This window comes from Heloderma suspectum, chromosome 6 (assembly GCF_057233095.1).
Source record: "Heloderma suspectum isolate Gila_16-S chromosome 6, 16-S_ref, whole genome shotgun sequence".
In the NCBI taxonomy this organism is placed as follows: Eukaryota; Metazoa; Chordata; class Lepidosauria; order Squamata; family Helodermatidae; genus Heloderma; species Heloderma suspectum.
The window spans coordinates 121,331,884-121,347,573 of record NC_139463.1 but is presented as its reverse complement, the minus strand read 5'-3'; positions in this window follow the sequence as shown (position 1 = coordinate 121,347,573).

Sequence of the window (15,690 nt, the reverse complement as noted above, 5' to 3'; positions counted from 1 at the left end):
CCCTCACTGGAGGCTTTCAAGGCGAGGCTGGACAGCCATCCGTCAGGGATGCTCTGACTTGGATTCCTGCATTGAGCGGGGGTTGGACTCAATGGCCTTATAGGCCCCTTCCAACCCTACTATTCTATGATTCTCTGTTTCAGTAGATGGGGCTGCCTGTTTAAGACCAAATATGACAAGAAGAAGAAGAAGAAGAAGAAGAAGAAGAAGAAGAAGAAGAAGAAGAAGAAGACAAAAAACAAAACCCATCCATTCTAAGAAAAAAATGCTTGCTGTCACTCAGAGGTCTACCGAAAGTGAACTTGCAGTGCCACCACCACAGACCAGACATCATAGGCATCGCTCTTTGATCTCCCTTAACCACATTCAACACAATAGAAGACATATGTTCATCAAAAGAAGATGGAATGAAATATGTGGTATACATGTATGTGAGTAGTATGGTCTCACTGCAGCAGGAGGGCGCAACCTGTGGCCTTCCAGGTATTTAGGGCAACATGTCCCCTAGCCAACCTAGCTGTCTATGCTGCATAGCTGTCTATGCCACTCATGGATCATGCTCAGTGTTAAGTTAAAGTAAGGGCAATCCAAAAGAAATGCAATAAAAAGGCAATGATCAAAGGTGCATTATTACAATGCAAAGGGGAGAGTTCTGAAAGAGAGATCTGAAGAGCAGGAAAGGTCAAAACACAAATGAGTAGTCACATACAATACACAATGCAAGAAGCAGAGTCAAGCAGGAGTGCAAGGTGAGTAGGACAAAGGTTTGATCAGGGAGCAAGGTCACCAGTACAAAGCCCTGGAGGAGGTAAAAGACATGGTTTCCAGCAGTGGCTACACCAATTCTGCAGGCTTCAATTGTCAGAGCTTCCTGACTCCCACCCAGGGCTCAGCTATAGTTCATTATAAGCCTTGCTCCAGAGGAGTCCCTCCCTACTGAGAAGTCTTACTTTTCATTCGGGAATTACTTCTTAAAGAAGCTTGACTAGCATCTGGAGGAGATGATGCTGATGGAATGCACATTGGGGTTGGGGGGAGTGGTTATCAGGAGGGTATTTCTGTGTGCAGGGATTGGGGTCATGAAACAGTTCTGGTGCACAAAACAAATCGCTGGGCTCAGAAGTCTTAGATTTAAGTGGAAGTCTTATGGAACTGACCCAGGTCTCTCCATCTTAGTATTGTGTTAAAAACAAGGAGATCCTGCGAGCCTGAAGTGTTCCCACCTGCTCTACAATACCCACACGTCACTATACAATCACTTGGGGGATGCTGAAGGGAGTGCTATAAACCATCCAGTCAAAAATGTTTCTGGACATACATGCTTCTGTGTTCCCATATCACATGTGATATTATCTGAGTGGAGCAAGGTGTATTCCCTTGTGAATGACTTCTGCATTGATATAATTTACGCATTGCATAGAGCATGTCATGTCACATCATGCTTGTGGGGATGAATAGGTGTGAGAAGCAGTGCGATCAGCATGATCCTGCTCTCTGCCAGCACGTTGGTTGTAACCAGGACCATTGGGTTCAAGGAGTAATGTAGGAAGATCAAGAGATTGCAGAGACACTGAAGGCATTATTCTCCTCTGTCCTCACTGTGGAAGATGTAGGGCAGCTCTCTGTTCCTGAACAGATTTTCGTGGAATGGCTCATCAATGGAGCTCAGAGAGAGCAGATAGGGGATTCACTTTGGGGCCAGGAGGTGAGGAGACTGCGGAAGCTGCTTTATACCCCTATCTATCAGGTGTCTGTCCCCTTTCCCTACCCCAATCCCATGATCAGAGGCGCGAGATGCACGTCTAGCCAGAAATGCTGGCCGGATGGAGCAAAGAAGAGTAGGGGTGTACAAAAGCCCACTTACCTGGCTCCGCTAGGTTCCACAGGTGGGGGGAGGCGATCCGTTCCTCCCCCCCTGGAATCCTGCCAGGCTGCTGCAGACGCAAATGGTGTCCTGTGTAGGGGATGCCATTTGCATCCCTATGCCTACCCATGACAGGCTACATAAATATTTACATAGCCTATCACGGCTAAGGAGGGACACAAATGGCATCCGCTACGCCATTTGCATTCCCGCTTTAGCCTTGATAGGCTACGTAAATATTTACATAGCCTATCATGGCAAAAAAAAAAAAAAAAAGGGAACCCAAATGGCGGCAGCTAGAGCGTTCCCTTTCTTTCCCGTGATAGGCTACTTACATTTTTACACAGCCTATCACAGCCTCCGCAGAGATGCAAATGGTGTCCCTGCATTAGCCATTATAGGCTACGTAAGTATTTACGTAACCTATCATGGCCATTTGAAAGACGCGAATGGCGGCTGCAGACGCGGCCGCCATTCGAGGAGCACCGGAATGGCCAACAAAGGTAAGCTCCGTTCTGGGCCCCTAAGTGGGGAGGGGGGGCGAGGGGCTTCATCCTGCCATGGATTTCGGGGGGCCGAATGCACTGGCATTCGGTCTCACTGAGATCTGTGGCAACATTCTCCACCACGCCTACTGAAGAGTGGATCCCCTCCATGCTCCATCTACCCCGCATTGGATAAAGATCAGCATCCAAGTTCAGTGGCTGACATCTGTCTCAATTAGGGTTGTTGGAGAATTCCGCCATGGACATCTTTAGAATCCAGCCCCCTGGAGTCCATGGCAGAGTGGGGCAATCCCCCCCAACACCCCATGGAATCCCCTTGGGATGGGGGCTACCAGGCGGCTCTGGGTGGCCTTCCAGCCGCTGCCGGGCTATGGCTGCAAATGGCGGCCCCTACACCGGCTGCCGTTTGCATCCCTGCCAAGATGTGATAGGCTACTTAAGTATCTACATGGCCTATCACGGCTAGCACAGGTTCACAAATGGCGTAGCTGCTGCCATTTGCATCCCGGCGGTAGCCATGATAGGCTACATACATAGCCTATCACCATTTGCAGCCAGAGCCCAGCAGCAGAGAGGAGACAGGTTGGGGAGGATTCCGGGAGGGAGGGAGGGGATGAAGCGCCTCCCCCCCCAACCACGGATGGCCCCAGCGGAACATGGTAAGTGTTTCTTACACCCCTAATCTCAATAGGACTATACACTAAAGAACTCAAATGTGACATTGCTGATCCAACAAAAATATGAAACGTGTCCCGAAGTTCAGCCTGTGTACCAGAAATCTGAAAATGGGCCAATATAACGAATATGACAAATATCTTCCCCAGAAGCCTTTGCATCTTGAAAGTCTTGTGCACCTAACTGCATCGTCAGCTACCTGCAAATATTTATCCAAAATACTGTTCTTTCATCTTCCCCCTGTTCTTACATGTGTCTCTTTCACAAAACTTTTACATTTTCATAGAGAATAAGAGTTACATTAAAAGGTCTTGTCGTATGAAATCAGTAGGATTCCAACAAAGCACTCAGTAGAAGCCTTTGTGCTGACATTCTGTGACTTCTGACTGAAGCTTACACTGACCTAGGAATCTTCTGATGAGAGCAATGAATTGTTCCCTGTTGAACTCAGGAAAGGACCAAAATGACTTTCAGGTAAGAGATTGCGGAAAGGAAGAATTGTTAAACGACACCTACGTTCAAGTGATAATGCAAATGACGTGACATATTGTAGAAATTAAACAGGAGGCACACGACTCAGGATTTGTGTCACAACACAGCACAAACCATTGGCACAGGTTCAGAGGTGATGTCTGAATTTAGACGTTTCCGCCTTCCCCAGGGCCCACCTGAGGGTATGTCCTTTTCACACTGGGTGTGGAGGCACACGTCTCGAGATCTGTGGCACAAAAGATCACAAAAGGAGCACAAGACTTTGGCCTCAGTTCAAATGTCAATGAGAATGTAAGAAAACATTGTCATGGAGTGCCTTGGCTCTGCATTAGACTTTCTGGAGGGCACCTGCTTTTGGCAGGATGCACGTGGCCAGATTCTGATGGGTGTATGGTCCTCCTTGGCATCAGGTGTTCGTACTCGGCCAGGGTATAGGAACGAGGTGTGGGAGGAGGATAGGGGGCTCTTGCTCATTTGTGTTCATGAGCAGAAATGCCTTCTGGAGCTTGGAGAATCACAAGTATACTGCGGCACAATAAGTGTTAATGGACAGGAGTCCGGTACACAGAAAGTTATTTTGAAAGATTTTGCAGTTTCATGTAACTGGATAAAAATGGCACTTGATGAGATAAAGGTGCAGGAGCCCTGATGAGCGCTGTTGCATCTGATCCCGCTGGACTAGCAGGTTATTTGCCCACGTGGCTTCCTCTTCTGCTGCTGGGCTGCGCCGGCCACAAATGGGCTGGGCTATGCCATCCTTGCAGAGTCCATGAAAGGCTACGCATATATTTACGTAGCCTATCACGGCAAAAGGCAGGAATGCAAATGATGGCTGCTAGGCCATTTGCCTCCTTGCCTTTTGCTGTGATAGGCTAGGTAAATATATAAGTAGCCTATCACGGCCTCTGCAGGGATGCAAATGGTGGCTGCTACGCCTTTCGCGTTGCTGCCAACCCGTAATAGCCTATGTAAGTATCTACATAGCGTATGACAGCAAAAGGCAGGGATGGAAATGGCGTAGCAGCCGCCATTTGTTTCCATGCCTTTTGCCATGATAGGCTACATAGATAGCCTATCACCATTTGCAGCCAGAGCCTATCATAGCTTGCCAGGGATGCAGATGGCGGCGGCCATAGCGGCTGCCATTTGTGGCTGCAGCCCAGCAGCGGCCGGTAGACCACCCGGAGCTGGTGCCGCCACTGGATCCAGGTAGGTTCAGTCCAGGGGCGATTCCATGGGGTGACAGGGGGGATTGCCCCATCCAGGGCAATCTTTAGAATCCGGCCTCACTGGAGTCCCTGGCGCAATTCTCCAACATCCCTATGTACTACCGATGGGAGCAGATGGTTGGGAAGGCAGGGGAGCAGCTGCCATATCCCATGGAATTGGTACAGCGCTGTCTGGCTCACAGCTGACACCTCAGCCTCCATGGACATCTGGGAGTCTAAAATGACCCCCAGGCTTTGCTCTTGGTCTTTCAAAGGTAGCCATATCACATGAAACACCAGGTCAACATCCCCCAACCTCCTCTTGTCTCCCACCAAAAGTACCTCGGTCTTGTCAGGGTTCAGCTTCAGTTATTCCTCCCCATCCAGCTACTCCCCATCTCCAGACATTTGGACAGGGATGCTACGGACAACCTTGGTGAAGATTTGAAAAAAGAGGTAGAGCTTCATGCCATCCACTTATTGATGACACCGCTATAGCACTATTGCGCTATAGTGCTATTGCACCATAGTTGCCTAGCAAGAAGTTGCCTAGCTATTTGCGTTGCCCTTATTTTCGCCGTAGGCTACGTAAATCTTTGCAGAGACTACCCGTACCCAAATAAGGAATGCAAATGGTGGCACACATGGGTGCCACCATTTGCGTACGTGCTTTTTTTTTTTTTCAAAGTCAACCGTGATAGGCTACATAAAGATTTATGTAGCCTATCACAGCTGACTTTGAAAATCTAGCCGTAATAGGCTACGTAAATCTTTACGTAGCCTATCACGTTTTTTTTTTTTTACTTTACTTGGAAATGGCAGTGGTGGCAGCTGGTCAGAAGACCGGCCACCTCCGCCACCACCGAACCGCCGCTGAACCGCCGCCGGGACCCTCCGCTGCGAGGGACATTCACATGAGGTAAGTCCCTTCCGGGGGCCGGGGGGTGTTGGAGAATTTCCCCACCAATTTCGGGGGGCTGAATGCATTGGCATTCGTCCTCCCAGAGACTCGTGGAGAAATTCTCCGACATCCCTACATAGGGATGTCAGAGAATTTCGCCACGAATCCCGGGGAGGCCGAATGCCACTGCATTTGGCACCCCGTAATTGGTGGCGAAACGGTCTGCCCCCCCCGCCCCCCCCGGGATGGGAGTTACCTTGGGTGAATCTTCCTGGTTGTGGCAGCTCCGGCAGCGGTTCGGCGGCGGTTCGGCAGCGGTTCGGCAGCGGCGGCTGGTCTTCCGACCAGCTGCCGCCCCTGCCATTTCCAGTAAAACAACAACAAAAAAAAACGTGATAGGCTACGTAAAGATTTATGTACCCTATCACGACTAGATTTTTTAAAAATACCGTGATAGGCTACGTAAATGTTTACGTAGCCTATCACGGCTGATTTAAAGAAAAACAAACAAACGCACGTACGCAAATGGCAGCGCCCATGCGTGCCGCCATTTGCGTTCCTTATTTTGACACGTCTTACTCTACATAAACATTTACGAAGACTAAGACGGCAAAAATAAGGGGAACACAAATAGCGTAGCATCTACACTATTTGCGTTCCCCTTATTTTTGCCATCTTAGTCTATGTAAATGTTTACGTAGACGAAGACGTGTCAAAATAAGGAATGCAAATGGCAGCGCCCATGGGCGCCGCCATTTGCATACGCCCGTTGTTTTTTTCCTTTTAAATCAGCCATGATAGGCTACATAAACATTTGCGTAGCCTATCACGGCTGACTGCAGGGACGCAAATGGAGGCGGCTCTGGCCTCCGCCGTTTGCGTACTCAGCCAGTAGGGATGTCAGAGAATTTCACCACGAATCTCAGGGAGGCCGAATGCCAGCACATTCAGCCACCAGAAATTGGTGGCAAAACGGTCTGCCCCCCAGCCCCTCCACAGGACGGAACTTACCTTGGGCAAATCCTCCTGGCGGCGGTGGCTCCGGCGGCGGTTCAGTGGTGCGGCGGCGGCGGCGGCTGCAGCAGCCGGTCTTCTGACCGGCTGCCACCGCCGCCATTTCCAGTGGGGGAAAAAAACAAACCAAAAAAAGTGATAGGCTACATAAAGATTTACATAGCCTATCATGTCTAGCCTTTTAAAAAATACTATGATAGGCTACGTAAATGTTTACGTAGTCTATCGCAGCTGATTAAAAAAAAAAGCGCATATGCGCGTTTTTTGGGGTTTTTTTACTCAGCTGTGATAGGCTGAGTAAACATTTACGTAGCCTATCACGGCTGACTGGACGCAAACGGCAGCAGCTATGGCCGCCGGCATTTGCGGCCCGGCTGGCCAGGATTCGGGGGTGGAGGGATGGAGCGCCTCCCCCCCACCTCAAATCAAATTTCGATAAAAGGTAAGTGACTTTCGTACATCCCTATCTGCGTACAGGTTGAATAGGTAGGGTGAGAGTATACAACCCTGCCGTACTCCTTTCCCAATCTTAAACCAGTCCGTTGATCCGTGGTCTGTTCTTACCGTTGCTACATGGTCGTTGTACAGATTCCTCAAGAGGCTGACAAGATGATTTGGTATCCACATACCACCAAGAACATGCCACAATTTGTTATGATCCACACAGTCAAAGGCTTTAGAATAGTCAATAAAACAGAAATAGATGTTTTTCTGAAACTCCCTGGCTTTCTCCATTTTCCAGTGGATATTGGCAATTTGGTCTCCAGTTCCTCTGCCTTTCTTAACCCAGCTTGTACATCTGGCAATTCTCATTCCATGAATTGCTGGAGTCTACTTTGCAAGATCTTGAGCATTACCTTACTGGCATGTGAAATAAGTGCCACTGTTCGATAGTTTGAACATTCTTTGGTGCTTCCCTTTTTCGATATGGGGATATAGGTTGATTTTTTCCAATCCGTTGGCCATTCTTGTGTTTTCCAAATTTGCTGGCATATTGCATGCATCACCTTGACAGCATCATCTTCTAATTTTCTGGAAGAGGTCTCTTGTCCTTCCTATTCTATTATCTTCTTCCACTTCCGCACATTGCTTGTTTAAAAATATTTCCTTATCTCTTCTGGCTAACACCTGGAATTTTGCCTTTAATTGGGCATATCTCCCCCTATCACTGTTGCCTTTTGCTTTCCTTCTTTCTTGGGCTGCTTCCAGTGTCTCAGCAGACAGCCATCTTGCCTTCTTGGTTTTCTTTTTCTTGGGGATGTTTTTTGTTGCCACCTCCTGAACAATGTTGCGAACCTCTGTCCACAGTTCTTCCGGGACCCTACCTACTAAATCTAGTCCCTTAAATCTATTCTTCACCTCCACTGCATATTCATGAGGAATCTTAGTGAGCTCATATCTAACTGATTTGTGGGTCTTCCTTATTCTCTTTAGCCTGATTCTAAATGTGCAATAAGAAGTTCGTGATCTGAACTACAATCAGCTCCAGGTCTTGTTTTTACTGACTGCGTAGATGTCCGCCACCTTTGGCTACAAAGGATGTAGTCAATCTGATTTCAGTGTCGACCATCTGGTGAAGTCCATGTATAAAGTCGTCTCTTAGGTTGTTGGAAGAGAGTGTTATGCACAGTGAGATGTCTTGGCAAAATTCTATCAGCTATGTCCCGCTTCATTTTGTTCCCCCAGACCATGCTTGCCTCTAATTCCAGTTGTCGTTTGACTACCCACCTTGGCATTCCAGTCTCCTGTAAAGAAAATAACATCTTTGTTTGGCATACTATACAGTAGGTGCTGCAGATCCTCATAGAATTGATCTACTTCTGCTTCTTCAGCATCTGTGGTTGGGGCGTATATTTGGATCACTGTGATGTAACATGGCTTACCCTGAATTCGAATTGAGATCATTCCGTCATTTTTTGGATTGTATCCAAGCACTGCTTTAGCCACTCTATTATTAATTATGAAGGCTACTCCAGTTCTTCTGTGGTCCTCTTGTCCACAGTAGTAAATCTGGTGGTCATATGATGTGAAGTGGCCCATTCCAGTCCATTTCAGTTCACTGACACCCACAACATCTATATTTAATCTTGACATCTCCCCGATAACCACATCCAATTTGCCCTGGCTCATAGATCTTACATTCCAGGTTCCTATGGTGTGTTGATCTTTAGAACATCGGAAGCGCCATTCACCACCAGCACCATTGGCTGCTAGCTGATAGGCTTTGAGCTAGCTGCGTCATCACATCTGGGGCTAGTTGAACTTATCCTCTGTTCCTCCCCAGTAGCATTTTGACCATCTTCTGACCTGGGAGTCCCATCTTCCGATGGCATACAAACATATCTCTGGTTGTACTGATCCATTTAGTTTTCATGGCAAGAATACTGGTGTGGGTTGCATTTCCTTCCCCAGGGATCGTATTTAGTCTGACCTCTCTGCCATGACCGTCCCGTCTTAGGTGTCCCTTCACGGTTTAGCTCATGACATCATTGAGGTGCTCAAGCTCCAGCACCACGACAAGGTAACAATCACCTTTGCTTAAGGTCACCCATCTGCACCAGCCAAATTGAGTACATAAATACTCTTACTATTTGCGTTCCTTATTTTACACCTTATTAAAAATTTACGTAGACTAAGACGCCTTATTAAATATTTTTATAAATTATTATGCCTTATTAAATATTACGCCTTATTAAATATTTATGTAGACTAAGATGGCAAAAAATAAGGAACGCAAATGTAGCCGCCACCATTTGCGTAAGCGTTTTTTTTTTTTTTTTACCCAGACATAATAGGCTACGTAAGTCTTTACATAGCCTATCACGTCTAGGGGTGGGGGGAAACACAGACTGCAAATGGCGGCAGCAGCAGCTGGTTGGAAGACCAGCCGCTGCTGCCACCGCCGAAGCCGCTGCTGGAGCCGCCGCCATCCGAAACATCCACCCCAGGTAAGTCTCGTCCTGGGGGGGATGCGCGGGGGGTGGGGGGGTGGCAGGCCGTTCTGCAATGGATTTCAGGGGGCCAAATGCACTGGCATTCGGCCTCACCAAGATCCGTCACGGAATTCTCTGACATCCCTAATTCACGAAGCTTATTTGAATGTCCATAAAAATGGCACCGAATCTGCAGGTACCACCACTGTTGAATTGGTTCCCAGGTCCCTTGCCCTTCCAATTAGATTTAATAGGCCATTCCTCCAGCTTCTCCTTGATACAAGTACAGGAAGCATCGTCTTGATGGGAAACGTTAGAAACCCTGTTGGTCCCTAATCACACAACTCACGTTCTTTTTGGTAAGCACACATTTAGTGCTACCTCAGTGCTGCCTAAATAAACAGCACATGTGAAATATGCTTTGTATCAGTGAATATATTGAGGCAATGTTATGCTTTGTTATGATGTTATGATCATTCCAGAGTACAGGACACGGAATCATGGGCTCAAGTTACAGTAAGCCAGGTTCCTGCTGTACATCACGAAAACCTTCCTGACTGTTAGAGCAATATGACAATGGAACCAATTCCCTAGGGAGGTGGTGGGCTCTCCCACACTGGAGGCATTGAAGACGAGGCTGGACAGCCATCTGTCAGGGATACTCTGACTTGGATTCCTGCATTGCCCCCTTCCAACCCTATGATTCTATGATTCTATGATTCTATGATTCTATGATTCTATGATTCTATGATTCTATGATTCTATGATTCTATGATTCTATGATTCTATGAACTCATGTGGTGAAAGCACCGTGAGTGAAAGCACCGAGGCTGGCAAGGAGCAAACAGAGATAGAAATTAGTCATCGTGCTCCTCTCAGAGTAATCTGTAGAGAAAGAATGGCAGTCTCCGTTTCTGTTTATAATGATCTCATTTAAGATGTTTATATTGTACCATTCAAATGGCAGACAACATTAATTTCTTCTTGATCTCTCTTGTCGTCTGCAGATACTTCTCCCTGTAGGCTTGATTGTCTGCATGGATTTCTGATAGGGATGGGGGAGAATTTCTCCCCGAAACTTTGGGGGGCCGAGTGCCAACGTATTCGGCCCCCCGAAGTAGTTTCAGGGAGAAATTCTCCGCAACCCCCCTGCCCCCTGCACCCCCCCCCCCGGGATGGGACTTAACTTTCCCGAATGTCCCTCCCGGTGGCAGTTCGGCAGGTCTTCGTCAGGGGCGGGGGCGGCAGCCAGATCGTTTGACCGGCTGCCGCCGCCGCCGCCATTCCAAGAAAAGTAAAAACAAACTAACAACGCCCCCGTGATAGGCTACGTGACGATTAACGTGGCCTATCATGGCTGACTTTGCAGATCTAGCCATGATAGGCTACGTAAATCGTCACGTAGCCTATCACGGGGGCATTGTGTTTTTTTTTACTTTTTATTTTGTGGCCGGGCAAGGTGAGGCGCCTCCTCCCCGGCCTGAATTTTGGCTGGGGGTGGCAGGAAGCCTCCCCCCTGGCCTTAATTTTGGCCGGGAGAGGAGGGAAGCTTCCCCCCCCCGGCCTGAACTTCGGGGGGAGCAGCGAAGCGCCTCCCCCCCACCGCGAAGCAAGCTGCGAGACCAGGTAAGTGATTTTCGTGCACCCCTAATTTCTGAGAAGATGTCCAACGGAGGGCCCTAACTTGAAGCTGGGAATTATTCATTCTCAATTAGCCTTTTGAGACAATAGAAAGAAAGAAAAAAGACACCCCTGCTTCTCTTTTAGGCAGAATAATGGGAACTAAGAGATGTTGCTGTACCGTGAATACTTTTAGTGATGAGTGCAACATAAGGGAAGCTGCACCTCCAACGCCATGAAGTAGGGCAGGCCGCAAGACCCACTGTGTTGTCTATTTACGGTTTTGCTGCCACCACCCATGCGGTTAATCAGTCTTGGCCTGGAAATGTTTGATGGATCAAAGCGTGGCATTAATTACTTCCTTACACCAACAGAACAAACAATAAAGAAACACAGCTGCAGATCTAATGTTAATCAGTAAAATCCTGGGAGGTCCCCTCCTGTGCAATGGTCTTAGAATCATAGAATCATAGTATACTAGGCCATGTTGGCTTCCAGTAATCACTGCTTTGTTTTCAAGGTGCTTACAGATGGATTGCTTTATCAACTGCTCCAGAATTTTCCAGGGACTGATGTCAGACTCATGGGTCTGGAGTTCCCAGGTTCCTCCTTTTTACCCTTTTTTGAAGATAAGAACAACATTAGCCCTTCTCCAGTCATCTGACACTTCACCCGTTCTCCATGGCTGCTCAAAGATCATAGACAGTGGTTCTGAGAGTTCTTCTGCCAGTTCCTTCATTACTAGAGGATGCAGTTCCCTGGCCCTGGAGATTTGAACTCCTTCAAAGTCAGTAGGTGCTCGTTGACCATATGCCTATTGATCTTAAGCTGCAATTCTGCCCCTTCAGCCTGCATTCAGCCTTTGCCATGGGGCTCATAGAGCTTCTCTCAGGAGAAGTCAGAGCCAAAGTAGGAATTGAGCTCTTCTGCCTCTTCTGTGTCATCTGCGATCATTTTGCTATCCTGATTGAATAGATGAACCAACAGTTTTTCCTCTGTCTTTTACTATGCACGTATCAGAAGAAAGCCAGCTTGTTGCTTTTAGCATCTCTCACTAACCTCAGCTCATTCTCAGCTTTAGCCTTCCTGACGCTTTAGCCTTCCTGGCGCCATCCCTGCAATTCTGTGTTATTCTGTGCAATTCCCATTAGAGTCGCTTGTACGGATGTCAGAGAATTCCGCCACGGATCTCGGTGAGGCCGAATGCCATTATATTCGGTCCCCCGAACTCCATGGCAGAACCGCCTGCGCCCCCTGCCCCTCCGTGGATCCCCCCCCCCGGGACAAGATTTACCTGGGGTGGATGTTCCAGGCGGCGATGGCTCCAGCGCCATTTGCAGTCTTGTTTGGTTTTTTTTTTTTTAAACAGACATGATAGGCTACGTAAGTTTTTAAACAGCCTATCATGTCTCTGTAAAAAAAAAAAAAAGACGAAGAAAAATAAGGAACGCAAATGGCGACAACCATAGCCGCCACCATTTGCGTACGAATTTTTTTTTTTTTTTACCCAGAAGTGATAGGCTACGTAAGTTTTTACATAGCCTAAAACATCTGGGTAAAAAAAAAAAAGGTGTTCGCAAATGGTGGCAGCTACAGCCACCGCCATTTGCTTTCCTTATTTTTCTTCGTCTTAGTCTACGTAAATATTTAGGTAGACTAAGACAAAGAAAAATAAGGAACCGAAATGGCGGCGGCTATAGCTGCTGCCATTTGCGTACACCTTTCCCCCCCCCCCTTACCCAGAGCCCTCCGCGGCCAGAAATCAGGCTGCGGATGGCCCTGGCCTGGGCCTGGCCGGCTGCTCCGTGGAGCCGCCGTGGAGCACAGCCGGCTTTCAAGGATTCCAGGGGGGAGAACCGGATCGCCTCCCCCCCTGGCAAGGATTCTGGGGGGAGGGACGGAGAGCCTCCCCCCCCAGCAGAACTCGGCGCAGCCAGGTAAGAGGGGTTTCGTACAACCCTAGTCGCTTGCCATGGAACCTGACTTATCATTGTTCTGAGTTCATTATAGTCAGCTTTTCTAAAATCCAGGAGACGAGTTTGGCTACACTAGGCTTTTGCTTCCTTTAGAACCAAGAATTCAAGTATAACATGGTCCCTTTCGCCCAAACTTCCCATAAGTGCTACTTTATACACTAAGTCATCTCTGCTCATTGGGATCAAGTCAAGGAGAGCCAATCTTCTAGATTCTTCCTCCACTTTCTGTAGGAGGAAGTTATCAGCAACACAAGTCAGGCATTTCTTGGAAGCGCCGCTTTGGCAGAATTTGTCTGCCAACAAATGTTGGGGAAATTGAAGCCCCCCATTACTACTGCATCTTGCTTCCTTGAAACATTGGCAATTTGCTTTTCAATTGTTTCATCCTCCTCTTCACCTTGATTGGGTGGCTGGCAGTAGACTCTGACCACCCTGCTCCTTTTCTTCTTTGCTCCATTTATTTTAACCCAGATGGACTCGATGGGCCTACCAAGCTCATCTTCGTGTCTTTCTGTGCAGGGGTTTTCTAACATATAGTGCAACTCCAGCTCCCTTTCTGATCCTTCTGTTCTTTTGTGGTGCATGAGCCTTCGTTCATTTTTACTCCCAACTAGGGATGGGGGAGAATTTCTCCCAGAAACGTTGGGGGGCCGAGTTCCAACGTCTTCGGCCCCCCGAAGTAGTTTCGGGGAGAAATTCTCTGCACCCCCCGCACCCCGCACCCCCCCCCCGGAATGGGACTTACCTTTCCCGAATGTCCCTCCCGGCGGCGGGTCCCGGCGGCGGTTCGTCAGGTCTTCGACAGGGGCAGAGGCTGCCGCTGCCGCCATTCCAATAAAAGTAAAACAAAAAACAAAAACGCCCCCGTGATAGGCTACGTGACGATTAACGTAGCCTATCACAGCTAGATTTCCAAAGTCAGCCGTGATAGGCTACGTTAATCGTCACGTAGCCTATCATGGGTGACTTAAAAAAAAAAAAAGCTCGTACGCAAATGGCGGCCCCCATAGGGAGCCGCCATTCATGTTCCTTATTTGGTCACTGTAGTCTACGTAAAACGCTATTTGCGTTGCCCTTATTTTCGCCATCGTCTACGTAAAGATTTATATAGACTACAGCAACCAAATAAGGAACGCGAATGGCGGCTCCCTATGGGGGCCGCCATTTGCGTACGCGCTTTTTTTTTTTAAGTCACCCATGATAGGCTACGTGACGATTAACGTAGCCTATCACGGCTGACTTTGCAGATCTAGCCATGATAGGCTACATTAATCGTCACGAAGCCTATCACGGGGGTGTGTTTGTTTGTTTTTTAACTTTTTATTTCGCGGCCGGGCGAGGCGAGGCGCCTCCTCCCCGGCCTGAATTTTGGCCGGGCGAGGCGGGAAGCCTCCCCCCCAGCCTGAATTTCGGCCGGGTGAGGCGGGAAGCCTCCCCCCCTGTCCTGAACTTCGGGGGGAGCAGCGAAGCGCCTCCCCCCCCACCGCGAAGCAAGCTGCGAGACCAGGTAAGTGGCTTTTGTGCACCCCTACTCCCAACTTTATGTCTCCCTTCCCCGTAGGAGTCAGTTTAAAGACCTCCTGATGAAGCTCTTCATACTGTAGCCAAACACATACTTTCCAACCCTGGGGAGATGCAACCCATCTCTTGCCAACAGTCCATCTTCCAGGAAGTCTAGCCTGTGGTCCCAGAATCCAAAATGTCTCTCATCGGCGATAGTCATTCATCTCCAGTCATTCACTCAAAGTATTTCTCTTTCCCTTTAGATCCTCTTCTACCTCCTGGAAGGATGGATGAGAAAGTCCCACGCTGACTTTCCCAGGAGTACTCTAAGGGCAGCTGCCATTAGTGTCTTGGGTCTTCTATGGAGATGGAGAGCTACTCCAGATGATTGCACAAGGCCCCGAGAGGAACAGATTGCCCTTCCCCAGAACCCCCAGAGCAGGAGATGGGCAGTTTGTACATCACTAACTAAAGACAGAGGTCTCCAGAGAAATATTTGGATATTTGGATGATTGGTTATCCTATAATTATACATATTCTTGAGTGTTGGTTGAGTTCGGCATTGGGGCTGAGAGAACAGTAGCATAGAAGGGGCAACAGCCAGAAAGTGCATCTAGCAGCTATCTCTGATGCAACGACACACTCCTAAAAGAAAAAAGAAAAAAAATTGTGGACAGGGGATGTTGGTTTTCCTGACAGGGGGAGATGTTCAAAGTTCTTCTGAATTGGGGGTGGGGGAGATCAGCATGTTTGAAGACATCTGTTTTTTCAGACTGGTGGTGTCTGTGGTAGAGAAACAAAGCAAATGTTCATATACTGAACACACTATTGTTCACACTATTGTACTTTGGGCCCATGAACCCAGGTAGGAAAAAGGATATTCCATGATGCTAGGAGGAGGCCTGTTTCCTAATGTGATAGATTAACAGCAGTCAGCAAAGTCTGCATGATGAACTGAATGCACTAAGAAACAAGGCAGTTTAAACCCCATGGAAGCT